A 26907-nucleotide genomic window follows, 5' to 3' on the forward strand; every position below is an offset into this window, starting at 1 on the left:
CAGGTTCTCCACGGCATGGCGAGCAGCAGACAATTCCTGCTCGTGTCGAGCATGGCTCCTTGGATCTCGACGGCAGTGTAACGGCGTCTGAAGTCGCTGGGTCCATTCCTTGGTCGGTTCCTTCTGTCATGCAGGTGATAGAGGACCCAAAAGCGACTTAACAGAAACAGAGTTTATTCAAATCCAAACAGGGAATAACAGAAATCCTCTAGTCTGTAGAGGGGAATAACAAGAGAAGCGGCCACAGACTGCAGGTCGCTGCCCTCAAGGCGCAGGCCGTAGTAGACAGAGACACCTGCTCACACGCAGCATCTGATGAAGGCAAAAACACGACAGGACAGGGCGAAACACAATCACAGCATGGTGAATACAAAACAAGGAACCGACGGGACAGGAACGGAACACAAAGGAATAAATAGGGACTCTAATCAGGGGAAAGGATCGGGAACAGGTGTGGGAAGACTAAATGATGATTAGGGGAATAGGAACAGCTGGGAGCAGGAACGGAACGATAGAGAGAGGAGAGAGAGGGAGGGGGAGAGAGAGGGATAGAAAAAGGGAACGAACCTAATAAGACCAGCAGGGGGAAACGAACAGAAGGAAAAGCAAAATGACAAGATGATATAAGACAAAACATGACACTAAATCTATCCATATCCTTGATTTCCTTCATCTGCTCTTATGGACTGCCTTCTTCAATTCAAACCATAGGTTTTCAATGGGGTCAAGTCCGGAGACTGAGGCGGCCATTGCAAAATGTTGATTTTGTGGTCAATAACCATTTCATTGTGGACTTTTATTAGTGGTTGGGGTTATTGTCTTGCTGGAAAAGCCTCTTATATGGCCAGAACAGGGCACCCGGCTCCAAATCAAATGCAGTCGACGCTAACCCAGTTCACCCAGGGCATGCCTGGGGCATTATTGGAGTCCTCTCATTTCTGACCAAGATGGAGTCAAGATGGATCCTCCCATTTCATGACACACCTACTCCCTCTGGGAGATTGACAATTTAGCAAAAGTCCGTCCTCTCCTCGGCTCCTCCGTCCTCCTCTCCTCCTTGACCTGGAAACAAAAAAGTGGTCATGCGTCAAGGAGAGTATCAATTTGTTAGTTGGCGAATTATGAAGTGTCCTCCACTCCTCGATAGCCTCCTCTCGCCGAGGATTCTCATGAATATCCTTTTGCTGGCGCGGAAGTGTTTTAAAATCAACCACATCCCACCTTTTGCCCTCAAAACAATCTCAATTCGTTGGGGCACGGACTCTACAAGGTGTCGAAAGCGTTCCACAGGGATGCTGGCCCTTGTTGTGTCCAATTTTTTATTTTTTATTTTTATTGCACCTTTATTTAACTAGGCAAGTCAGTTAAGAAGAAATTCTTACTCCAATGCTTCCCACAGTTGTCAAGTTGGCTGGATGTCCTTTGGGTGGTGCACCATACTTGATACAAATGAGAAACTGTTGAGTGTGAAAAACCCAGCAGCGTTGCAGTTCTTGATCCAAACCGGTGCGCCTGGTACCTACTACCATACCCTGTTCAAAGGCACAATTATTTGTCTTGCCCATTCATCCTCTGAATGGCGCACATACATAATCCATGTCTCAATTGTCAAAAGGCTTCAAAATCCTTCTTTAACATGTCTCCTCCCTTCATCTACACTGATTGAACTGGATTTAACACTTTCACTGGGGACATGTCCCCCCACATTCTGAAATTGCATTTTTGTTCCCCTTAGTTTTATCATTGGAATGTGATACAAAACGATGCACCGGTGTGCTTTAGGACCATGCGGACGCCTCTGGGCGGTTGGGTAGGCTGTTTGAAGTGTTTACCTGACAGGCAAAGAAAAAAAATACAAATATACATATAAAAAGTTGTCCCCCCCACTTCTATAACCAAAGTTGTTTATAATTCATCAATGACATGAAAACATTTCAAACAAAACATAATTAATCAATGTAGTATTTCTGTGTCAGAGAGTCTCACAATTATCCATCATAAAATTATTATCATAACCAACATAACTCTAAATACAATACTTATTACAATGTGCTTTGAAGAATAATTACACGGTAATGAAAACACAACAGTAGAAAATGAGTCTAGACAATTGTTGCGGGTGTTAATTACATTGCTAAACAGCTTGCTACACTATAGGCTACGTGGACATTTATTATAGTCTCTGAGGGCTCTGGCAGAACTTAGAACGTGATGTTGTAACTCATCAGGAAATGTTTAACTCCTATTTTGAGAGGTAGTTCATTCTTCTCACACTCCACCAATACAGGATCAAAACAGGATGTCCTATTTATTAATTTTTTTAACCTTTATTTAACTAGGCAAGTCAGTTGAGAACAACTTCTTATTTTCAATGACTGCCTATGAACAGTGGGTCCCTGATCTGCATGTTCAGGGGCAGAACGACAGATTTGTACCTTGTCAGCTCGGGGATATGAATTTACTAGTCCAACGCTCTAACCACTAGGCTACCCTGCTGCCCCTATTTGTTTCCCCTTGGTTAGCATCTTGATGGAAGAGCAACATTGACTACAGCAGCCAAGTGGATCACCATGGACTTTATTGGTCATATTTAAGCTACTGTGATTTTTTAAAATGTGTCCTGAATCTATTTATAACACATACACATGCACGTTATTACACAATGGGAGACAAGGGTGGTGGGGAAGCCAATATGCTATTCTATTCTATATTACATTGTTCTATTATAGTCTCTTCAATTCTCTTATTTTCTGTCTGCCTAATCTAGTCTGTCTGCCTAATCTAGTATGTCTGTCTGTCTAATCTAGTCTGTCTGTCTGTCTGTCTGCCTGTCTGTCAGGTTGGATGTGGGATACAGTATCCACCAGCATCATTACCCAGTTTCAGTCTGTGAACTGTTGATAACCCTCATGACGTGTGCATATGGATATACCTTCTATATTCATGCACTAGATTCCCTCTCGGGATGTTAACGACGCCTATTCGTGGCTGCCTGAGACTGGGGTTTAATTTGACTCGGTGAAGGATGAGTTGCTCAGAGGATACACGCGTTGTGACGAGTTGCTCAGAGGATACACACGTTGTGATGAGTTGCTCAGAGGATACACACGTTGACCATCATCCTGCTGCTGCTCCTTTCCTGTCGTCTCATCGCAAACTCTTGTGCACCCTCTGGTGCTTGCTAGTCTCCAAAACTTCTTTGTGTTGCCTGCTTTGCAGATTGTCTTCCTTGTCTCTGTGGTTGCTCATTATTCAGAGACAGGCGGATCTCAGGTCATCTGCAGCTGCAGCAAAGGAGAAGCAGGAAACATGGCGTTCATCCATTAGACCGGGCGAACGCATGAAATACAGGACAACTTTTATGTAGAAGATCGCTTCTCCACCAGAAGAAGACGTAACTGTGAGTGTATAATAAAATGTGCCAGTTTGTTCAAGATCACTGCTCGTTTGGGTTCATGGTTCACGAGTACGTCGTTGTTTGATAGATGGAATAATTTGGAGACAGAGAGCGCCTCGTGAATGACCTGGAAAGAGCTTATCTCCTTTCTTAGTTAGTGTAGCACCAGACGTGGTGACTTGCTTGAGCCAGCCTGGGCGAGCGTGAATTAACGAGTGGACAAACGAATGCTCGAACTGGCTGGCGCTGGAAACCATGGTAGTCAAAGTCAACTAGCTTCTTCTACCAATATTCCACCAACCTTCCATTCGTGTAGCTATCTAGCTATCTATCGTTCGTGTTCTTGTCAAACTGGATAAGGAGGAAATAAGAAAGCCGAGGCTGTGAGCTGCGCTAGGTCTGAAGAGTCAGGAGATTAGCTGTCGGTCCCCCGGCTGTGTTGTGCGATTGCTCCAAGGAGAAGCCATTGCACGGACTGCTCTACCTCCTCTCCCACTCCCAACCAGAGCAGAAAGGGAGAGCCCAGCCTCCATTAGCGACAGTCTGGCTGGCATAGCCGCTGGTACACGTCCAGACACTCCATGTCCACAATGTTATGCTGCCGATGGTTTATTCCTCCAATTACAATCTAATCTGATGTGGATTTAAATGGTTCTCCATATGATTGGAACTATCTAGCTACGAGTTTCTTGGATGAAATATCCGTATGATCAGTTTGACTTCTTTTTTAAACGTATTCTGAGTCTGATGTGACGCTGTAAGCAGAACTGTGTTGGATGTTATGCTGTCAGCCACGGCTCTGAAGTCAGGTATGTCATTAGGGCTTCACCATAAAATGGAGGAAGGCAGATGAGTCTCAGAGGAGAGCCTGGAGTCAGACAGGAGCCTTCACGGAAGAACAAAGGTTGACTTTCTTCTCCTGTACAGCAGCCAATTCTGGGTTGTTACAGGGTTAATGTAGCTATAGTTTGGAGGTCTTTATGGATACCTCCAAGTATTGTTAGTTTTATTTATAGTGATTTACGAGAACAAGTAAAGGTGAAGATTATATTCTATTTGGGATTAATTAGATTAATTTCCTTTCCACCTGTTCTATTATTGTCATTGAGTTTAGGGGTAAATGTAGAGTACGTGTTATTATGGGTCCCAGTGGTAGGTCTAGTCTGTGATGGTTTGGAGCTGTCAATGTGCTGGTGAGAGAAGGACAGTAGCAAACACACATGGATGAGATGGGAATTTTTAATGCTTAATAATGTACTGGTTGTAGCTGCGGGTTGTTCATGCTCTACAAACTGGTGGTCCCCAAACAGCACACACACACACACACACACACACACACACACACACACACACACACACACACACACACACACACACACACACACACACACACACACACACACACACACACACACACACACACACACACACACACACACACACACAGAGGAGTGCAGTCTTACAAAGTTCCTGAGAGTAAAGTAGATAACTTTCAGAAGCAGTTTGCTACACTTCAACCGTCTCACCATGCAGGCTATGCCAAATGGCTATTCGTCAATTTAGGCTACAGTAAATTAGATAGACAGAGCTATCCAACAAGTGAAATGAACAATTTACATGTTTTATTTCACATTGTTTTGAGATTTAGAGTTTGAATAGTCATTTGTTATTTATGTACTTATGTTCTCAGCATGTACAATACATCTAGTTCTCCTCAACCTCAGTTTAACTGGTGTGTACCGTATGGCTGAAGGAATGGCATTCCTTGTCATTCACTCAGTCAAGAGAAGGCAATGTGTGCCTGACTCTCCTGCGGACTCACTCACTCTGGCCACGGGGAAATCTTGCTGACAAGGAGACTGAACTATACACTCTGCGACAACTGTGGGCTAGGAGGCAATCAAAATGGTGGCGCTAGTCTCAGTCTCACATGTCAAGGGAAACAGGTTCTCAAGGAGGAGCTAGCTGGGATGTTTGGACTGAAAATATGTGGGCTAGATGGCTTCAGAGCAGGGCAGATTTTGGTATTTGCTGGGAAGTTATGTTCTTGCGAGACTTCATGCTATAGTCTTGATATTTTACAGATCAGTCATTCCTGTACAACGCAAATAGCTTCCACCTTGAAGAAGGATACTTATGACCCAAGTTAGCTGCATTATAGCCTACATGTTATGCTATGATCACAATTGATCACTGATAGAACATCTCTGTGAACCTCATGTCTAGGCTATTTTTAGTCTCAACCAGTCTGGATGAAGTTAGCAGATCTCCAGCATTACACAGTAGCCTAATTCTGATGGATTGTCCAAGACCTCCAGAAGTTGTGTTTTGACACTCTGGGGTTTAAAGTGCATTTGCTTATCAAAGTAGTTTTGTTTTTCTTCAGCATTAATGCACAAATATTTAGTCTACTTCCTCATTGAACTGACTGACAATGCATTAGGCTATTACCGTGTTTATGTTTAAATATTTGTGCCCTGCTGTAGGAAGGATTAAGCCACCAAAAGCACCGCAGTCTTTCCAAATTAAACAAGGCGACTTTTACTCCTATACAAATATTGATATGAACCTAGATCACCTATACTCCACACACAGAGACGCATACATATCCGGGGAAATTTCAGAGCGCGAAATTCAAAAATACCAAATTAAAATATTTAACCTTCTTGAAAATATAAGTGTTATACATCAAAATAAAGCTTAACTTCTTGTTAATCCAGCCGCTGTCAGATTTAAAAAATGCTTTACAGAGAAAGCAAATCATGCGGTTATCTGAGGACAGCGCCCCGCATACAAACACATGAAAATCATATTTCAACCAGGCAGGTGTGCCACAAAAGTCAGAAATAGCGATATAATTAATGCCTTACTTTTTGAAGATCTTCTTCTGTTGGCACTCCAAAATGTCCCAGGAACATCACAAATGGTCCTTTTGTTCGATAATGTCCTTCTTAATGTCCCAAAAATGTCCATTTATTTGGCACGTTTGATTCAGAAATACACCAGTTTCAACTTGCCCAAAATGCCTACAAAGTATCTAATAAGCTACCTGTAAACTTGGTCCAAACATTTCAAAAAACGTTCCTAATCCAACCTCCGGTACCCTAAAATGTAAATAATCTATCAAATTTAAGACGGAATGAACTGTTTCTAATACCGGATAAAAACAATGTGAAGCGCGCTCCAGTTTACGTGCACCAAAACAGTCCACCTGGAATGACACTTACAATAAATAGGACTACTTCTTAATTTCTCAAAAGAAAAACATCGAACAATTTCTAAAGACTGTTGACATCTAGTGGAAGCCATTGGAACCGCAACCAGGTTCCTAATAATAAGGGTATCCCATAGAAAACAATTGGCTCTATGCACTGGCTCTATGCACACTCACTGGACTCTACCGACACACTCACACATACTACACTGACACCCCAACACACACATACAAACACTACATACGCTAACACACACAAACATGAATATTGACACCACACACAGGCACTCCACACATACACACGCTTCACACTCTTCACATACTGTGCTGCTACTCTGTTTATTATCTATCCTGATTGCCGAGTCACTTTGACTCCTGACTACATGTACATATCATCTGAATTACTTCAACTACCTCGTACCCCTGCACACTGATTCGGTAGATGTCTATAATCTCCTTATTGTTATTTTATTGTGTTACTATTTCCTTTTGACATTTTTTGTGTTACTATTTCCTTTTGACATTTTTTTTGACTTACCCAAAAAATGCAGAGTTAAAAAGTAAGGGCTAATAAGTAAGCATTTCACATGCGCCGACTACAACTACACTTTGTTGTAGTCGACGAATGTGACAAATACAATTATATATAATTTAATGTTTTATACCCATTCTGTTGTAAGGGATTTACTGTTGTGAACATTAGTCAAGTTCTTATAATCATAAGAGACACTTTTATAAACATTTCATAACAGGATTTTAGCGAGGTATTTCAGTCTTCTGAAGAAAAGGGGAAGAATTAGACAACAGAATGAATGTGACCTCTTAGTTCAGTGACGGTTTGGACATATAGGAAGAATGAAATGGAGCTCGGGCAGAGTGATGCACTCTAGTGTAGATACCTGGGGCCGTGGCAGGGGCGAGAGAGAGAGGCACAAAAGCCAATTGAAATGGTCCAGTGAGTGCTTTCTTGACATGATGCATTGGCTCATAAGATGTAGGGCCTAGCCTACTGCAACGGTGAACACACTTTCTTTTAGTAGTTCATGCTATGGCCCTATTTCAGAATGGCTCCCTTTCTGTCAATATTGGATATTTTGAGTGTTTTTTTTTGCCACCGCAAAACACAGCTGCTTTCTGATTAGCTTGCGTGTAAATCAAACCTAACCCACATTATAGTTCTTCTTGGCATTATTTTTTATTTAGGTACAAGAGCACAGATCATGGTAGAATAAATGAAACTGTCAAAGGAAGTGATTTTCTTGTGGAAGTGACATTCTGGTTACTGTTGTCGTGGTTCACTTCAGTGCAAATGGCATCTTCTCTCTATCTGTATACCAACTTTGGAAGGGGTTATGAAATAACATTACTTAACTGTTTTTAATATTTTATAATATTGACTTTATATTACATAAGATGTTAGTGCCAGGGGTACATCCCTAGTAAGGTCAGCCTGTGTAAGGAGCTTCCTTGTTTGATCTGTAGAAACATCTTACACTATATACTGATGAGATTTCTTTTTACTGCTCAGTATGTGACAGGGTGCACTTATATTTATATTTTTTGAAGCGATGAGGCACACAAAGTTAAGAATTTGTTCTAAACTGACTTGCCTAGTTAAATACATGTTGTTGTTTTAAACAGACACAGTGTCGATCATGAGACATGTGGCATCATTGCACATGCATGCAGTCTCTGTGGACATCTAGGACTATTTTGAACTGAATTTAAGAAGCTCTATGTGCCTTTATGTTGTTTTCAAGATATCTAGTAAACCATATTTAATCAGACTGATATAGGCTTAGCCAGTAGCCACCAGCTTTCCCATAGGTTAGCAAGTCTGATCAGTCTCATCCACAATGCTTCATAAGTTTCTCAAACGAGACACAGTAAACCAACTCTGTCAGCCGAGTCGAGCTGAGCTGCGGTGGAAAACTTCTGAATTCTTTGGAGACGCCAGTTTGTGAGGCAGTCTAGTGGCAGGGGACAAGGCCCTCTTTGAGAGGGAACAGGAGTGGTCTTGTAAAGGGGATCCACTGGCCTCAGCCTACAGAGCAATGAAGCTGTCCAAGGCTGATTAAATATTTAAGGAGTTGGGAAGGAGGTCTCGCTGGTAAGTTAATATTAATGGGTCTTGTGTTGCTCTTCAAGAGGGTGGTTTGGCTCACCTGAAGAGGGACCTTAAGATACTTCTATACAAGTAGGAGAGACTAGCATACAGCGGAAACAGTTTCAAAACTGTTCCAAAATTTCACATCTAGAAAGTAATACTTCTGTTAGGCTTCCCTGTTTCCACCAGTGGGATCTGTATCTCTGTGCACTGTCTTGCTTCGTTCACTTCAAGACCTACCAGCTTGTACCACCTATTCACAGCCTTTGTTTCACACCTATGTGGGTTTCTGTCATCAGTGACCAATAATAGTCATGCTTTCTGTAGGCCTGCAATGTGTGACCTCTCAGGGGAGAAATCCATGTGCCTCAAATCTATTTTGAATTGGACACATAGCATTGGCAGGTCGGCTCTTTTGGCCTAACTTTGGGAAATGGTGCCAAAGTCAAACAGAGATGGGTTATGGATTGCTTGGTTGTGTAGTGGAATGCTGAATGCATCATGGTTTGCTGAAGTTGGCCTTATTGTCTTTGTGGAAAAACACTTCCTGGTTATTCTCCAAGAATGTCCTTGGACATCCTTCTTCAGTTTTCTTTCTTTAACTCTACGTATTCATCCGTGACCCAGCACATTCCCTTTGGGAAATACAATCCAAGACGTTTTCAAAACAGAGCCACAGCTTGCGTTTTGCTTGAGTTTTGAGTTTTGCTTCAAACAGATGTTCTGGGCTTGTGGCTTTCCTATCCACTGGTCACTACATCTAAGAACCTAATTTATGTAAGATATCATTACAGTGTTTACTAGTAGTAAAGAACTTAATAATTTCTTAATGAGCACATAGTAAGTGTGGTTCAACTTGTTTGTATTTATGCTAACCTTTTGGCTTTGTAATTGACCTTGAGAGAACTTTCGACAATCAGACCATTTTGATAGATTTTTGATTGAGATCTCTGTTTTAGTCATTGTTCTGCCTTGTGAATGGCGAGCAGCAGTCAGCTGGGTAAGATAATGGAAATGTCAAATAGTGTGAGATGACTGATTAATTATGTGGTGGTTTAACTGTTAGTGTGGGAGGCGGATATTATTATTGTTTCATATTGGCTGTGCCTCTGTTGATGAATGATTGCTGAATGGTAGCTGAATGATTGATGAATAAATGCTGAATGAATTAAAAATTTAATTTTTAATTTCACCTTTATTTAACCAGGTAGGCTAGTTGAGAACAAGTTCTCATTTACAACTGCTGAATGAATGCTGAATGATTGATGAATGAATGCTGAATGATTGATGAATGAATGAATGCTGAATGATTGATGAATGAATGCTGAATGATTGATCAATAAATGCTGAATGATTGATGAATGATTGATTGATGAATAAATGCTGAATAAATGCTGAATGAATGCTGAATGAATGCTGAATGAATGCTGAATGAATGCTGAATGAATGCTGAATGAATGCTGAATGAATGCTGAATGAATGCTGATTGATTGATGAATGATTGATGAATGATTGATGAATGATTGATTGATGAATGAATGCTGAATGATTGCTTCTTGAGGCCTTTGCAGTATGAGATGTTTTTTCTTCTTCTCAATACTACACAGATTTCCTTTACTATTAATGCATTTCTAGCAACTCATGTAGCCAGTAAGTGTGTTAATAAAAATGATGATGAGACTCTTGACACGATGCCAAGCCAAGCACTGTGATGCGGTTTGAAAAGAGTATGAAAATGTATGCACTCACTACTGTAAGTCACACTGGATAAGAACATCTGCTAACTGACTAAAATGTAAAAATATAAAACTGTGATATGGATTAAATGACATGAATGGCATTTGAATGAAATAGGCTGTATAATTTGACACAGTGACACATTGACGGTGCTTACCTGTTCCTGTATGTATTCAGAATGGTTTACCTTGCGATTTAACACTCTAGACCAGGTGTTTGGAGCAGAAGCAATATCAAAGAGAAGTGAGGTTTGCGTCATTGGAGAAGTTGCTAAGGTACATGTATCAGCTCAGACCTTAATATATAATAATAATAATATATGCCATTTAGCAGAGGCTTTTATCCAAAGCGACTTACAGTCATGTGTGCATACATTCTACGTATGGGTGGTCCCAGGAATCAAACCCACTACCCTGGCATTACAAGCGCCATGCTCTACCAACTGAGCTACAGAAGGACCTTGGAGAATACTCTAACCCAAAAGGCAGAGAAACCAAGTGAGAAGTACCTCCACCGATTAAAAAAAAAAAAATGTTTTTTAAAATAATTGTGCTGAAGGCTTGCAATTAGTTTGTGCACTTAATACTTTTTGGGGATGGCATATTTAATTAACCTTATTGCTGTGAGCCTAAAAGCCTGAGTTGTGTGGTTTTATCAGAAATAAAACCCAATTACCTAAATTTGAAAGCACTGCAAATGTAGGCTGAAGCACTGCAAATGTATGTTTGTGTTTCATCGTGTTATCAGTAAACACTTCTCACGGCCTTCTCTGGAAACCTTGGTTAACCTACAGCATGACTGCTATCTCAAAGGGAGATTAAGTTCCATATTTGGTGGTGGCTGAACTGTGATCCTCAAATCTCTTCTGTCTACCTGTCTTCTGAAGAAGACCTTGTGGTGACAAGGCAACCACCGAGCAGAGAGAACATTTCACTTCTCCTTTCTCTGGCAGCTATGACAGCAGAAATCGAGAAAAGAAACTGGTCCGGGTCTGTGCTCCTAGCTAAACAGTCCCATCTGTGTAACAAGATAGCAGGGTATAGGCAGGCAGGGCAGGGAGGGGGACTGGGTTGCCCATGCAGACCTTGAGGATCACAAAATGGTGGATGACCGTCCAATGCCACTGAGCCACTGATACTTCCCTGTTCTCTCTGTTTTGCTCTGCAGTGGGTGCTCTATGAAATGGAGTTCTCTGTCTCTGCGTAGCTAGCTCTGTTCACCCAATCTCTGCTCTGCTGGTCTCTCTGTGATGCAGAAGATAATTCTGTCAGGCCAGAGGGAGCAGCCAGCCAAGTGAGGTGACTCTGTTAAAGCAGGTTGAGCAATATTCTGATTAGACATTGAACCATAGCCATGCATGGCAAGAAGGATCCAGAGTGCTGAGACTTATCTAGCTTAGCTGCCTTCAAACCAAACCTAAATGGTTTTAAGGATTTAATAGGCTATGTTTTGTTGCTTTTGTTGATTGCTTTTCCTTTCGGTTTGAAGGTTTGAAGGTCACACAGTCAGATGGTGAAATGTTAATGGCTGCACTTTTGATTAATCCAGAAATGTTTGTTATTGAATGTAACCTCTTGTATAAGGTACTCCCTGACGAAGGCCATTTCATTATATGAATAGTTCCTTGGTTCTCCTTTCTTTTTGAAAGCCAACTGTACTTTTGCTTCAGGAAATGTTAATGTTAGCAGAATATTAAACTAGCACATTGTATATGATTAGATCGTATCATCCATGTTTGTGATGCTTTCTAACATGAGGAAATACCCAGCTTGCTAGATGACATTAGAGGGACAGCTATGGGACAACATTCTTCTTGATCTGCAGTTCCATTGTGTCCTGCTTGTGCAAGAGGGGCCATTGTCTCCTGCTTGTGCAAGAGGGGCCATTATCTCCTGCTTGTGCAAGAGGGGCCATTGCTCTTGAGTGCTCTGTCACAACCGCCCTTTTTAGAATCAGTGGAGCAACAATAGAAGCCTTCTATAAGAGACAAAGGCTACGCTATCCTCGGAGCAAGGTTGTACTGTGCCATGATGTGCTCTTTGATGGCTTTGATGGAAAGACAAAATGGGAAATGGTTTGGTCGGCAGGCAGGCAGTAGGCTTGGCTGGCCCCGTACAGAAGAAGAAAGCGATGTGGTGATATTAAGTAATAATGCTAGCTGAGCGTTGGCTAGCTCGGGTGACGTCAGGTCATCTGAGGCTGACTGGCGGTGAATTGATTTGTTTTTTATTACTCCAAGATCCATTCAAATGTTGTTGAACAAGAAGATTGAAGATAAATATTTCTGGGGACGGAGAGCTGTTGCTCCATAAACATAGGCGTGTATGTGAAATGGCGCCCTATTCCCTTTATAGTGCACCCTTATTAACTAGGGCCCATTCATACATTAGCTAAGGTCAGTCAAACAGTGAAATATCTACCCGTGTAGATTAGAAGCGGGGCTTCAGTTGGGTGTTCTCTGTCTGAGAAGCTTCGTGTTCGTTCGTTAATGGTTGACCTAGTTCAGCTCCATATGCCATATGCTTCCTGGAACACATTTCATCTGAAATAAAAGCCATTATGGTGGTGTTGGTGGTGGAGAAGATTACTGTAATATACAATCATCTAATTTAGTAATGTTTCAAGCCAAGGCTTCACAATAAGAAAACACTTTGCAACTCATTTAGAAAATGTAAAATATTGAATTATGATGATCCTGATCTATCCATAGTGGTTGATTGATTCATCATCCAGCCAAACTGTGGTTTTAACATTTAGCTAGATTAAGTCCTTTTAATAGATTAATCACTAAATGGTTAATTTATGTCACCACAGTTCAGACTAGAGGAGACATCTCATACTCGAAACTATGAGCCTGGGTTGATGTCACCTCCACCACAACTAGCAGCTGCCCCACCGGGTAGAGAGAGATTCACTGGGAGATGACTATGTCTGGCTGATGTTACCTCATATGGCCCATGATACCAGCAGTGCTGTGTCTGTAATGGCATACTATTCCCTATAGGGCACTACTGGTCAGTTTAGTGCACTACATAGGGAATAGGGTGCCATTTTGGACACACACTAGTTGGTATATGTTGAACTACATGGTGCTTTTTCTACTGAATATTTCCCCTGTTTTGAATATAATAATAGGGCCGGCTGCCTCATCGATCAGCCAGGTGGAATCAATGCTTCATGTCTGTGTGTTTTCAGACACTTCCTCCAATGAGCAGAGCCACATGATCAAATCCTTAAAGGAAGGTTTGTCCTCTTATGACGATGAGTGAATAGAACAGAGGGAATAGAATAAACAGTAATTGTTTTCCTCGCCGTTGTGAACCGTGTTCTGGCTAATCTCCAGAAATGTGGAATATTGATAAATGGATATAGGAGAACAATTTGTGTATATTATGTTTTTTTCTTCTTCAGGTAAGTATTTTGTTTCAAACAGGGATCGCACAAGTTGCTTGATGTACTTGAATTTGGAACTCTGAAATTCAAGTACTGGAATACCTTGAAAATCAGACATTTTCTCAAGTTGGTACTTTAAAAGTACTTGAATTAAAAAGAGAGAACAGAAAACGATCACATATGTTAATATGAAAAATAGTAGAAATGTATTGGTCTTGTAAAGCAGATGTCCTCACGTGTTTCGCACTCTGGTTTCCAGGCGAGCTTGCTCATTCCACCCACACTGCCACTTAGCCAGGTAGGTACAGAACTGACTGATTAGGCGCGCTCCAAACGTCACATCGACAGCTAAAATGCCAGACAAATGTAGATTCAATTTTGCCTGGCAGGATATTCACATTTATTAATGTTTTTTTCCAGATTCAACCAGGGATGTAGTGGAGGATAAACACACGTAAAAGCTGTTTACACAGCTTTTTATTTGTGAAATAGCATTTACTCACCTTTTTATTTAGTTGATTATCGTTTACCCAAATATTATTGCATTCCCAACGTTGATCAACGCTCAGAAGGCTTCTTGATCTGAGTTATAATCGTGCCGACCTCTGCGAACGAGTTGAATCATGAATGCTCGTTATGTTTGCCTGCTCCCCCTGGATTTGTCTTGTTAGAAGCACATTCACTCTTCACTCTGTCCAACGGGAAATTCCGCACACGACATAGGCCGAGAGGTGAAACGAACTACCTCAGCCCAGATCAGTGGCATGTAGCAGAGACACCGCTGACAGTCGGAATTATTTTAACATCTCTCGACCTCTGCCGTGAAACACACTTCCCCTTGTAAGTAGATATTTCAGTCAGATGTCTAGCTAGCTAGCTAGCTCAAGGGCTCTGGCTGTTAGCCAGGTAGCTAGCTGTAACTAGCTGGCTAAAAGGACGACGTTAGAAGCTAATGTTGAACGGAGCTTGACCTCAGCAGGAGAGTTGACTGAAATTAAGCTAGCTATAGTCAAAAGATGGACAACTATAAGTTCTCATAACAAAATACCTTTTCTTTATAGAGAGTAGTGAGACAGACAGTGGTGAGTCAGGCTGCAATGAAGAAGGCAAAGGAGATACACAGAGAGAGGAAAAATTGTAGCAAGCAGGGAGAGAAGTTAGTTGTACAATGGTTCCCAAACTTGGGATCCGGGACCCATGTGGGGTCCCCTAAAATTTAAATTGGGTCCAAAGAGAGAGTCTTTAATCTTATCAAACACATGAATAACTTGTTTATCTTCAAATGGGTATAGAATACAACATTTTAGAGTCAAGTAAGGGCCTTTGTCAGAATTCACTTTCATGTCATATCTTAGGACAGCCTGTGGGGCCTAAAATGTTGTGAAATTTGAAGACAATTTAAACATAAAGACAATTTAACAAACCCAGCAAAAAAGAAACATCCCTTTTTCAGGACCCTGTCTTTCAAAGATCATTTGTAAAAATCCAAATAACTTCACAGATCTTCATTGTAAAGGGTTTAATCACTGTTTCCCATGCCTGTTCAATGAACCATAAACAATTAATGAACACGCACCTGTGGAATGGTCGTTAAGACACTAACAGCTTAGAGACGGTAGGCAATTAAGGTCACAGTTGTGAAAACTTAAGACACTAAAGAAGCCGTTCTACTGACTCTCTGAAAAACACCAAATGAAAGATTCACAGGGACCCTGGTCATCTGCGTGAACATGCCTAAGGCATGCTGCAAGGAGGCATGAGGACTGCAGATGTGGCCAGGGAAATCAATTGCAATTTTCGTACTGTGAGATACCTAAGACAGCGCTACAGGGAGACAGGACGACAGATGATCGTCCTTGCAGTGGCAGACCACGTGTAACAACACCTGCACAGGATCGGTACATCCGAACATCACACCTGCAGGACAGATACAGGATGGCAACAACAACTGCCCGAGTTACACCAGGAATGCACAATCCCTCCATCAGTGCTCAGACTTTCCGCAATAGGCTGAGAGAGGCTGGACTTGTAGGCCTGTTGTAAGGCAGGTCCTCACCAGACATCACCGGCAACAACATCACCCATGGGCACAAACCCACCATCACTGGACCAGACAGGACTGGCAAAAAGTGCTCTTTGGTGACGAGTCGTGGTTTTGTCTCACCAGGGGTGATGGTAGGATACACGTTTACCGTAGAAGGAATGAGCGTTATACCGAGGCCTGTACTCTGGAGCGGGATCGATTTGGAGGTGGAGGGTCCGTCATGGTCTGGGGCGGTGTGTCACAGCATCATCGGACTGAGCTTGTTGTCATTGCAGGCAATCTCAACACTGTGCGTTACAGGGAAGACATCTTCCTCCCTCATGTGGTACCCATCCTGCAGGCTCATCCAGACATGGCCATCCAGCATGACAATGCTACCACGAGCAGAACGAGCAGTATGGCTGATTTCCTGCAAGACAGGAATGTCAGTGTTCTGCCATGGCCAGCAAGAGCCCGGATCTCAACCCCAATGAGCACGTCTGGAACCTGTTGGATCGGAGGGTGAGGGCTAGGGCCATTCCCCCCAGAAATGTCCGGGAACTTGCAGGTGCCTTGGTGGAAGAGTGGGGTAACATCTCACAGCAAGAACTGGCAAGTCCGGTGCAGTCCATGAGGAGGAGATGCACTGCAGTATTTAACCTCTGTGGGATATGTGGGACGGTAGCATCCCACTTGGCCAAAAGCCAGAGAAAATGCAGAGTGCCAAATTGAAAATCTAACTTTCATGAAATCACACATGTAAGATACCAAATTAAAGCTCCACGTGTTGTGAATCCAGCCAACATGTCAGATTTCAAAAAGGCTTTTCGGTGAAAGCAAACAATGCTATTATCTGAGGATAGCACCTCCATAAATAAAAGAGAGAAAACATATTTCAACCCTGCAGGCGCGACACAAAACACAGAAATAAAAATATAAATCATGCCTTACCTTTGACGAGCTTCTTCTGTTGGCACTCCAATATGTCCCATAAACATCACAAATGGTCCTTTTGTTCGATTAATTCCGTCCATATGTATCCAAAATGTCCATTTATTTGGCCCGTTTGATCCAGAAAAACACTGGTTCCAACTTGCGCAACTTGACTACAAAATATCTCAAAAGTTACCTGTAAACTTTGCCAAAAATTTCAAACTACTTTTGTAATACAACTTTAGGTATTTAAAAAAAGTAAATAATCAATAAAATTGAAGAAGGGATAATCTGTGTTCAATACAGGAAGAAAACAAACTGACGCTAGCTTTCTGGTCATGCGCCTCTATCAAACAGTACACATGAAGTGACCCTCGTTCAAGATTGCCGTACATCTTCATTACACAACGGAATAACCTCAACCAATTTCTAAAGACTAGTGACATCCAGTGGAAGCAGTAGGAACTGCAAGCAAGTCCTTTAGAAATCTGGATTCCCATTGAAAACCCAATGAAAAGTGACCTCAAAAAAACAACAAATCTGAATGGTTTGTCCTCGGGGTTTACTCACAGACATGATTCAAACAGTTTTAGAAACGTCAGAGTGTTTTCTATTCAAAACTACGAATAATATGCATATCTTATCTTCCGGGGATGAGTAGCAGGCAGTTGAATTTGGGCATGCTTTTCATCCAAAATTCCAAATTATTCACATTATTCCATTTCTGTTAGTCACATGTCTGTGGAACCTGTTCAGTTTGTCTCAGTTGTTGAATCTTGTTATGTTCATACAAATATTTACCCATGTTAAGTTTGCTGAAAATAAACGCAGTTGACAGTGAGAGGATGTTTCTTTTTTTGCTGAGTTTATTATGTACACGGAACAAAAATATAGACTCAACATGCAACAAGTACAAAGATTTACTGAATTATTGTTCATATAAGGGGTGGCAGGCCAGCAGGTAGCCTAGTGGTTAGAGCGTTGGGCCAGTAACCGAAAGGTTGCTAGATCGAATCCCGAGCTGACAGGGTAAAAATCTGTCATTCTGCTCCTGAACAAGGCAGTTAACCCACTGTTCCTAGGCCGTCATTGTAAATAAGAATTTGTTCTAAACTTGCTTGCCTAGTTAAATAAAGGTTAAGTAAAACAATGAAATAAGGAAATCGGTCAACATCATCAGTCCTGACTTACCACTCATGTATATAGTAAATAAGTTGTGAAACATGTATTATTGAGTGGAACTTGTAAGGTAGTGATGAATAGTATGTTAATTGGTTAGAGCTTGTGGTAATATATTGCTATTTGTTGGTGACTAGAAACTATTGCATAATAGGAACTATTACAAATTGATGGTCCATGGAAATAGGTGTTAAACCCTGTTCAAAACGGTCTATTTCTCAACAATCCCAGAATGGACTTAGTATTGGTATTAGTATGGATTTGGTATTAGTATGGGGTTAGTGTTATTATGGGTGTAGTATCAGTATGGGATTAGTATTAGTATGGGTTTAGTATCAGTAGGGGTTTCGTATTAATATAGTATTAGTATCAGTATGGGTTTAGTATTAGTATCAGTATGGGTTTAGTATTAGTATCAATATGGGTTTAGTATTAGTATCCATATGGGTTTAGTATTAGTATCAATATGGGTTTAGTATCAGTATGGGTTAAGTATTAGTATCAATATGGGTTTAGTATTAGTATCAGTATGGGTTAAGTATTAGTATGGGTTAAGAATTAGAATGGGTTCAGTAGTAGTATAGTATTAGTATGGCTTTAGTATCAGTATGGCTTTAGTATTAGTATGGGTTTGGTATTAGTATGGGTTTAGTATTAGTATTAGTTTTAGTATGGGTTTAGTATTAGTATTAGTTTTAGTATGGGTTTGGTATTAGTATGGGTTTAGTATTAGTATTAGTTTTAGTATGGGTTTGGAATTAGAATGGGTTCAGTATTAGTATAGTATCAGTATGGCTTTAGTATTATTATTGGTTTAGTATCAGTATGGGTTTAGTATCAGTATGGAGTGTGGGGACTGGGCCTGTATTTCGGAGTGTGGGGATTTTAGGGTGTGGGCACTGGGTCTGTGTTTTGGATTGTGGGCCACTGGGCCTGGGTTTTGGGGCGTGGGCCTGGGTTTTGGGACGTGGGCCTGGGTTTTGGGACGTGGGCCACTGGGCATGGGTTTTTGGGCGTGGGCCACTGGGCCTGAGTTTTGGGGCACTGGGCCTGGGTTTTGGGGCGTGGGGCAATGGAGTTTTATGTATAGCTTGCCTACATAAGTAACATTTAACGGAAAACGCAGTGCAGGTTGTTTATGACGTAACTACATACACTGGAAAACAAAGGCCCTGTGCAAGGTTGTTTATGAAGTTCTTACCTTTGGAGAATTGTTGTGTGATAACTGTCACTGTCTCCCATAGATGGAGAGGAAACAGTCGTGAAAGGAAAGTCACAGGCCTAATGAAAGGAAGTTTAGAGAGGGGTCAAATATTATCCTGGTTCCAACGGTATCCACACCCAATAGATCTCAGTTGTTCAAACACAATTCCACTTTAACATTATGGGGTATTGTGTGTAGGCCAGTGGGGGAAAAATCTGAATTGAATCCATTTTAAATTCTGTCTGTAACACAACAAAATGCAGAAAAAGGGTGTGTGAATACTTTCTGAAGGAACTGAACTTCCATATTTAAAAAAGATACATTTTTACCGTGGGGTCATAGAGCAAAAGAGAGAGTATCTCCTTTCCATAAGATCGTATTAGTTTGTAGCCCAAATGGTTTGGACTCTACAGACAGAAGTTGGCACGTTGGCGCTACTGAGTGCAGATGTGTCCCGTGGGGCTTGTGGGGGTCGTAGAGAAAAACGGAGAACGTTCTGACGCTAAGGACATTTTCGTGAGAAGATACTATGTATGTAGTATAGCCAAAACGATCCGTTTGAACTAGAGATTAGTTAGTTATTTTGGTTGCTTGCATAACCTTTGTGTGCACAGTGGGGGGCACCAGTCCCATTTTGAACCAAAAAAACTAGCAAAGCATGCATTTGGAGATCCTTTGGAGACCCTTTTTAGGTAACAGGCCCATGACATACTCAGCACAGACTTACCAATGCTAGCTTAGGTGATATGTGATTTAGGAGCTTCTCTCCTCAGGTGTGCAACTTAGAAACAGGAGCAGCCCTGGGTCTGATAGTCTGGTCCGTTCAACATAAATAATGCACTTAGAATGTGATTGTAATTATATCAAGAATGTAAGGGGTCAAGTGTGAAAAATGGCATCCCTTGCCACAGACAGAAATACAACACAGTGCAGCCGTTTCGTGTCCGTTGGGCCTTTCTTTTATACCAAGGCACAGTGATGCATAATGTATTCCCTGTTCTCTACCCTCGTCATGGTACGAGGGTAGAGAACATTATAGAATAGAGACCTACACGAGGCCTACCTAACGATCATGTCAATTATTGTCATAAAGGCTGTGCTGGCCTGTTTTTATATGTATTATAAAACAGTAGCCTAATAAACTGCATGTTTTTCCGACTCGTAGTGGCAGGACCAAAAATAGTCTATATACATTGTGTGCAAAAGGCATGAGGAGGTATGCAAATAATTACAATTTTGCAGATTAACACTGGAGTGATAAATGATCACATGGTCATGTGCAGGTAGAGATACTGGTGTGCAAAAGAGCAGAAAAGTAAATCAATAAAAACAGTATGGGGATGATGTAGGTAGATTGGGTGGGCTATATACCGATGGACTATGTACAGCTGCAGCGATCAGTTAGCTGCCCCGATAGAAGATGTTTAAAGTTGGTGAGGGAGATAAAAGTCTGCAACTTCAGCGATTTTTGCAATTCGTTCCAGTCACAGGCAGCAGAGAACTGGAAGGAAAGGCGGCCAAATGAGGTGTTGGCTTTAGGGATGATCAGTGAGATACACCTGCTGGAGCGCGTGCTACGGGTGGGTGTTGCCATCGTGACCAGTGAACTGAGATAAGGCGGAGCTTTACCTAGCATGGACTTGTAGATGACCTGGAGCCAGTGGGTCTGGCGAAGAATATGTAGCGAGGGCCAGCCGACTAGAGCATACAGGTCGCAGTGGTGGGTGGTATAAGGTGCTTTAGTAACAAAACAGAAGGCACTGTGATAAACTGCATCCAGTTTGCTGAGTAGAGTATTGGAAGCTATTTTGTAGATGACATCACCGAAGTCTAGGATCGGTAGGATAGTCAGTTTTACTTGGGTAAGTTTGGCGGCATGAGTGAAGGAGGCTTTGTTGCGGAATAGAAAGCCGACTCTAGATTTGGTTTTAGATTGGAGATGTTTGATATGAGTCTGGAAGCAGAGTTTACAGTCTAGCCAGACACCTAGGTACTTATAGATGTCCACGTATTCTAGGTCGGAACCATCCAGGGTGGTGATGCTAGTCGGGCGTGCAGTTGGAGGCCACGGAAGGAGTGTTGTATGGCATTGAAGCTCGTTTGGAGGTTAGATAGCACAGTGTCCAAGGAAGGGCCAGAAGTATACAGAATGGTGTCGTCTGCGTAGAGGTGGATCAGGGAATCGTCCGCAGCAAGAGCAACATCATTGATATATACTGAGAAAAGAGTCGGCACAAGAATTGAACCCTGTGGCACCCCCATAGAGACTGCCAGAGGACCGGACGACATGCCGTCCGATTTGACACACTGAACTCTGTAAAGTATTTGGTGAACCAGGCAAGCCAGTCAAAAACCGAGGCTACCGAGTCTGCCGATAAGAATATGGTGATTGACAGAGTCGAAAGCCTTGGCCAGGTCGATGAAGACTGCTGCACAGTACTGTCTATTATCGATGGAGGTTATGATATCGTTTAGTACCTTGAGCGTGGCTGTGGTGCACCCATGGCTCGGAAACCAGATTGCACAGCGGAGAAGGTACGGTGGGATTCGAGATGGTCAGTGATCTGTTTGTTGACTTGGCTTTCGAAGACCTTAGATAGGCAGGACAGGATGAATATAGGTCTGTAAACAGTTTGGGTACAGGGTGTCACTCCCTTTGAAGAGGGGGATGACTGCGGCAGCTTTCCCATCCTTGGGGATCTCAGACGATATGAAAGAGAGGTTGAACAGGCTGGTAATAGGGGTTGCGACAATGGCGGCGGATAGTTTCAGAAATAGAGGGTCCAGATTGTCAAGCCCAGCTGATTTGCACGGGTCCAGGTTTTGCAGCTCTTTCAGAACATCTGCTATCTGGATTTGGGTAAAAGAGAAGCTGGGGAGGCTTGGGGGGGGGGGCTGTTGGCCGAGGTTGGAGTAGCCAGGAGGAAGACATGGCCAGCTGTTGAGAAATGCTTGTTGGAGTTTTCGATTATCATGGATTTATCGGTGGTGACCGTGTTACCTAGCCTCAGTGCAGTGGGCAGCTGGGAGGAGGTGCTCTTGTTCTCCATGGACTTTACAGTGTCCCAGAACTTTTTGGAGTTAGAGCTACAGGATGCAAATTTCTGCTTGAAAAGCTGGCCTTTGCTTTCCTGACTGACTGCGTGTATTGGTTCCTGACTTCCCTGAACAGTTGCATATAAGTTTGATTTTAGTTTTTTTTTCTAATAAAACATTTTTAATTTGCACATTTTCCCAGCGGTGGTGTTTCCACCAAACAGACTTGTTTCAGGTCAAAATCAATGTGTGATGACGTAGTGCACACAAAACGGACTTTATCGCTTACATTTTCACATACCGATTGAAGTTCAATGTGTTTCCATCGCATTTTCAACACTACCGATTAGTTTTGTCACAAAAACTATTGTGTTAAATAGGAAATGTGCCTACTCTGGTCTTGGCACCTGTGACCTACCCCACATCTCTTATATACGATGTGGGTAGGCTGTGCAGGTTAGCTATCTACATGAGATGATGATGGATAAGAGCCAGAGTATTTGTATTTGTCAAACGGCAGTCACGCATCGATCACCATGTCACCAGAATAAGACCCTCTATTTATTTGAAAGCAGCATCAAGTTTATCACCGTGCAGTTCCACCACCCTTCATAACTTATTTCATCTGTAGCCTAATAAACTGTATGGTTTCCTGAGGATCATACACCATATCACCATATCATCGCGTGACTCCAAATTTACTTTGATATATCGGTTACCACCGCCGTTTCCTGCATAATTAATTTTACAGACAATATCTCACCATGTCGAACAAACAAATGATCTGTCGTCATTTATAAAATTACACAGCTGTCGTTATTTAAAAAAAATACTATATGACTTTACTCGCATTAAAACTGTGGATGGGAACGTGGTCAATGACATGAAATGAATTCAAAATGACATTCTAAGCTAAGCTAACTGCAGGCTAACCTAGACGGAGCATTGCATTATGGGAGACGTAATGCACCATGGGAATCGTAGTATGCTGTAGACGAGGGCAACACAGAAGCTTCAAAATGACAAAAACAAGGAATTGTGCAGTATGACTAACAACAACGATAAAAGATCAAAATGTGTATCAAATCTTCCTCCTGACTACTCCACAAGCATTTCTCTACACTCGCATTAACATCTGCTAACCATGTGTATGTGACAAATACAATTTGATTTGATGTTGATTTGAAGTACTGCGTATATACTAACAGGATAATAACTGGTTCTAAAGTGGCGGAATTGATCCTTTTATAGCAAGTTGTTTCATCGTGTCAAAGCTTCATCTCCTTGCAGCTGGAGATGAAACTGTACACTTAAACGAGTCACGCCCCAACCGGCGATGACGTTATCGATATACAATGACACAACACAAGCTCTGACAGTTATGGTAAATAACATATAGGCTACAGTATCACAACATGCTCTTACAGTTATTATGGAAAATAACACGTATCACAACATGCTCTTAGAGTTATTATGGAAAATAACACGTATCACAACATGCTCTTACAGTTATTATGGAAAATAACACGTATCACAACATGCTCTTACAGTTATTATGGTAAATAACACGTATCACAACATGCTCTTAGAGTTATTATGGAAAATAACACGTATCACAACATGCTCTTACAGTTATTATGGAAAATAACATGTATCACAACATGCTCTTACAGTTATTATGGAAAATAACACGTATCACAACATGCTCTTACAGTTATTATGGTAAATAACACGTATCACAACATGCTCTTACAGTTATTATGGAAAATAACACGTATCACAACATGCTCTTACAGTTATTATGGAAAATAACACGTATCACAACATGCTCTTACAGTTATTATGGTAAAGAACACGTATCACAACATGCTCTTACAGTTATTATGGTAAAGAACATGCAGTATATGCTACTAGAGTATCACAACATGCTCTTAGAGTTATTATGATAAATAACACGTATCACAACATGCTCTTACAGTTATTATGGTAAATAACACGTATCACAACATGCTCTTACAGTTATTATGGTAAATAACATGTATCACAACATGTCTGTTTGGTGGAAACACACCACCGCTGGGAAAATTTGAATATAAAAAATGCTTTATTAGAGAAAAAAATCAAATCAAACTTATGTTAGGTTGTGTTGAAAGGGTCAACCTGTATTGAACCACACCCTAATCCATGATCTCCTGTGGACGTAAATACATGGCTTTTGGTCCTCCCACTACGAGTCGGAAAAACATGCAGTTTATTAGGCTACTGTTTTATAATACAAATAAAAACAGGCCAGCACAGCCTTTATGACAATAATTGACTTGATCGTTAGGTAGGCCTAGTGTAGGTCTCTACACACTTCTTGTTAACAAACTATAGTTTTGGCAAGTTGGTTAGGACATCTACTTTGTGCATGACACAAGTCATTTTTCCAACAATTGTTTACAGACAGGTTATTTCACTGTATCACAATTCCAGTGGGTCAGAAGTTTACATACACTAAGTTGACTGTGCAACAGCTTGGAAAATTCCAGAAAATTATGTCATGGCTTTAGAAGCTTCGGATAGGCTAATTAACATCATTTGAGTCAATTGGAGGTGTACCTGTGGATGTATTTCAAGGCCTACCTTCAAACTCAGTGACTCTTTGCTTGACGTCATGGGAAAATCAAAAGAAATCAGCCAAGACCTCAGAAAAAATAGTAGACCTCCTTCATACAGCTCAGGAAGAAGATGCGTTCTGTCTCCTAGAGATGAACATACTTTGGTGCGAAAAGTGCAAATCCATCCCAGAACAACAGCAAAGGACCCCTTGAAGATGCTGCAGGAAGCAGGTACAAAGTATCTATATCCCCAGCAAAACAAGTGCTATATAAACATAACCTGAAAGGCCGCTCAGCAAGGAAGAAGCCACTACTCCATAAACCTCCATAAAAAAACAGACTACGATTTGCAACTGCACATGGGAACAAATATCATACTTTTTGGAGAAATGTCCTCTGGTCTGATGAAACAAAAATAGAACTGTTGGTCATAATGACCATCGTTATGTTTGGAGGAAAAAGGGGGAGGCTTGCAAGCCAAAGAACACCATCCCAACCTTGAAGCATGGGGGTGGCAGCATCATGTTTTGGGAGTGCTTTGCTGCAGGAGGAACCGGTGCACTTCACAAAATAGATGGCATCATGAGGATGTAAAATTATTTGCATATATTGAAGCAACATCTCAAGACATCAGTCAGGAAGTTGAAGCTTAGTCGCAAATGGGTCTTCCAAAAGGAAAATGACCCCACGCGTACTTCCAAAGTTGTAGCAAAATGGCTTAAGGACAACAAAGTCAAGGTGTTGGAGTAGCCATCACAAAGCCCTGACCTCAATCCTATAGAAAATTTGAGGGCAGAACTGAAAATTGTGTGCGAGCAAGGAGGCCTACAAATCTGACTCAGTTACACCAGCTCTGTCAGGAGGACAACTTGTTGTGGGAAGCTTGTGGAAGGCTTCCCGAAATGTTTGATTCAAGTTAATACACAGTGTGTCTATATATAGAAAAATACAAATTGGGGTAATTGTCTTGCTGGAAAATCCATTTGCGGCCAAGTTTCATCCTCCTGGCAGAGGCAACCAGGATTTTGGCAAAAATGTCCTGGTACTTGATAAAATTCATGATGCAGTTGACCTTAACAAGGGCCCCAGGACCATTGGAAGCAAAATAGCCCCATAATTTCAAAGATCATCCCTACTGTAAAATATGGTGGTGGAAGTATTTTTTGCACATGCATTGTTATTTTGAAGGCCAAACCCAGCATTGGTGTGCGTGGCCAAACGTCTCTATTTCATGTCATCTGACAATTGCACCGCCTGGAGTTTGATACACTGTATTGGCACTAAGATTAGAACCGGTGCTATGGTTATATGACATGGAAAAAAAGAGCTCTTTGGATACGCACACCAATGGTGGGTTTTGCCTTCGAAAGAACAATGCATATACAGACAATATTAATATTCCACTTAAATCCATTGACCCATGAGGCAATTTTATAGGTGGCAGACTCTTGCTTGTAACATATTCATTCTGGTTTAGAAATATGAAAGGACAACATGTTGAACCATTAGGTCTGAAGTCTGAAGCTGTCTAGTGGTAGTCTTGTTTTTTCCATATTCATTCTGAAAGCCATGGGTTGAATATATAAATATTTGACCCATAAGGTCTGAAGTAATAAGCCTGAAGCTCAAAGTCTAAATCTAGTTTTGTGTTGACATTGCCGAGTCTTCATTGTACCATATTCATTCTGAAAGTTACATTTTGAATATATGACAATTAGCTTAACAAATGAACCCATATGATGTTCTGAAGACTCTGGATCTGTACAATGTTGACATAGATAAAGTGGCAGCTGTGGGAGAGTGCTTCTACATGAAGTGTCAGAGATCTTCTAGATGAAGTGACAGATATCCTAGATGAAGTGTCAGAGAGCTGTGTGAGAGAGCGTCTACATGAAGTGTCAGAGATTTGTTGGGAGAGAGCTTCTAGATGAATTGTCAGAGATTTGTTGGAGAGAGCTTCTAGAGGAAGTGTCAAGAGAGCTTCTAGAGGAAGTGTCAAGAGAGCATCTAGATGAAGTGTCAGAGAGCTTCCAGATGAAGTGTCAGAAAGCTTCTAGATGAAGTGTCAGAGAGCTTCTAGATGA

The 26907-nt window shown here is 41.5% G+C and overlaps 1 protein-coding gene across 4 annotated transcripts in view; it reads left to right on the forward strand.

Moving 5' to 3' along the window:
- The first annotated feature begins 3009 nt into the window (after window positions 1-3009).
- LOC123999357 (zinc finger protein 462-like) overlaps window positions 3010-26907 on the forward strand; it is a 73565-nt gene continuing 49667 nt past the window's right edge. For 3 of the 4 annotated variants that reach the window (XM_046305022.1, XM_046305025.1, XM_046305024.1), the window contains exon 1: window positions 3010-3400. The gene's annotated coding sequence lies outside the window, so the exon portion shown is untranslated. Of the gene's footprint in view, window positions 4207-26907 lie in introns of all 4 variants that reach the window. The other variant, XM_046305023.1, reaches the window with a different exon arrangement.

Source organism: Oncorhynchus gorbuscha, linkage group LG16 (genome assembly GCF_021184085.1).
Source record: "Oncorhynchus gorbuscha isolate QuinsamMale2020 ecotype Even-year linkage group LG16, OgorEven_v1.0, whole genome shotgun sequence".
Taxonomy (NCBI): Eukaryota; Metazoa; Chordata; class Actinopteri; order Salmoniformes; family Salmonidae; genus Oncorhynchus; species Oncorhynchus gorbuscha.